A 2,188-nucleotide genomic window follows, 5' to 3' on the forward strand; every position below is an offset into this window, starting at 1 on the left:
ATTTCTTGGCCTAGCTACCACTTGTTCTCCAAGATTGACACATTGGTGTTTTTATCTTATGCATCATAATGGCACTGTGTGCTTTAGTCTTTCATAGCACAGTCCATGCTGCTTTGTCTATGTCCCCCACTAGACAATAGCTGTCTTAGGGCAGTCTTCCAACTTTGTCTTCCTAGCAACCAGCATGCCAAGTATGTAAGATCCACTTAAAAGTTTTTGAATAAATTATTTATTTATTCAGTGAATAAACCAAAATTGCTGTTGAAAGACGGCATTTCAAAACAGCTATTTGATTTTTAAAATCTTAATTCAATAGATCTCTATTACTATGTAATATTAGACACCTGCTATCTAAAAGTGGCAACTTGAAATGTATGTCACATAACTTTGAATAAGTACAATAACATATATATTATTTAGAAGTAGATAACTGTCTATATACACATACATACAATTTGAATACTCTGTATATGAACTGTGGTAAAAACAATTGTTGTATATGCGACTTCTAATTAGCATTTATATGTCAAACTAAAGCAATATAGTCAACTTCCTCACTCGACATGGTACTTAAATGACCATGGAAAAATACGTATTTTAAAGAGTGGTAACCATTCAGGTTCCACTTTAATGCTCCCAAATCATGTTAATAATATGACAGGTTTCTGTTTTAATGGACTTTATCATAATGGATTAAGTAAGTGTTAGAATAAAGCACGGGCAATATATGTATGTAATTTATCACTCCCTCAAATTGGTACTTCCTTAAATTGGAAATTGGAAGTTGATTCAGAAAAAAATAATCATGATCTTAAAAATGAGAGAACCATAAGTGGCAAGTAAGAGGAGCTGGGCGGAATCATTCAGTCACTCATTCTCTTACTCATTTTTGTACTTGTGGCTCTGTATATTTGCCCTCTAAATCAACTTGCAAACTTAAGAATAAATGGACAAACATGCGTCCCTTCAGCAGCTCCTTTATGTGATCAATTAAAATGAGACAACCTTATTCAAGTATGACAGTAACATGTGCGTGTGGGTGTGAATGTGGTGTGTGTGTATTTATTACCGTTGCTCATAACTCCTCTTTGAAGTTAATATTATTCAAATAGAACTTGGAGAAAAGTTCTCATTAAATGTAATGAATTCAAAAATTTTCAGTTTCCACTCAGGTAAGAAAAAAACAGACACCTCCAAAGTATACCAACATATTCTTAATTTAGCCAAATTAACAACATGAAATTTGGCTTTACATAAACCTCCATGGATTACAATGCAAACCTGCATTGATTTACAAAGTGAACAAATAAAGGTAAATGGTGATTTAATGATAATATCTCCATGCCTTTCAAAACTTTCCATTTCAGATTTAATATTTAATTAGTCCAACTATATGCCTTCATACCACGGGGAAATAACCTCTCAGTCATATTAAGATAGTCAAACATATTCTTGCCAATTTTCTATGTAGTGTACCTAAGCCTCCCATGTGATAGACTTAACAGATGCATTATTCAGGATATGTGAGTATAAATATTTAAAATGTGTACGTATATAATGGATACCTAAACAAATGCATGTATGTTTTTGGAATGAATGCTAAATTTGCATCTTTCACTGCCTAGCAGATGGAAGGTAACAGTGTTGCTGATGGTCGCTGACACATTTAAGTCAGTATTTCTGTGAATAATGGGGAAAAGATTACACAAAAGAATTAGAAGAGGTTTTAGATATGCCCTTATTAAAGAACCTGCGACTTTCATCAAATTGCCAGTTCACTTTTTAATATAAATCTTTATTGTTGAAAGTATTACATGTCCCTTTTTATCCCCCCATTGCCCTTTGCCCCCTCCCCGCAAGCCTTCACCACCCTATTGTCTGTATCTGTGGGCTATGCATATACACATATGAGTTCATTGGTTGATCTCTTCCTCCCACCACTCTCCCCTGCCCCCCTGTTTGCTTTTGGGATGACAGGAGTGTGACCTTGCCCACAGCTGAAGGATTTGTGATAACTACACACAGAGAGCAGAGACAAGGGCCAACATCAATACTTAGATGGAAGTCTGTCATGGTTTCTCAAGTATGTGCCTTTCTGGTGATTCTCACAAATCTAACTAAACCTTACAAGTGAGACTAAATGAGAAAGTAGATACTACATAGGTATTTAATAGTAGTAGTAATCGGA

General features: G+C 34.8%; 1 protein-coding gene across 1 annotated transcript in view; it reads right to left on the reverse strand.

The window, feature by feature from the left end:
- Positions 1–2,188, reverse strand: part of LOC102763610 (netrin receptor DCC-like) — a 27,965-nt gene that overhangs the window by 24,578 nt on the left and 1,199 nt on the right. The gene's annotated exons all lie outside the window — the stretch shown is intronic.

The sequence above is a fragment of the Myotis davidii genome, unplaced genomic scaffold (genome assembly GCF_000327345.1).
Source record: "Myotis davidii unplaced genomic scaffold, ASM32734v1 scaffold520, whole genome shotgun sequence".
Lineage (NCBI taxonomy): Eukaryota > Metazoa > Chordata > Mammalia > Chiroptera > Vespertilionidae > Myotis > Myotis davidii.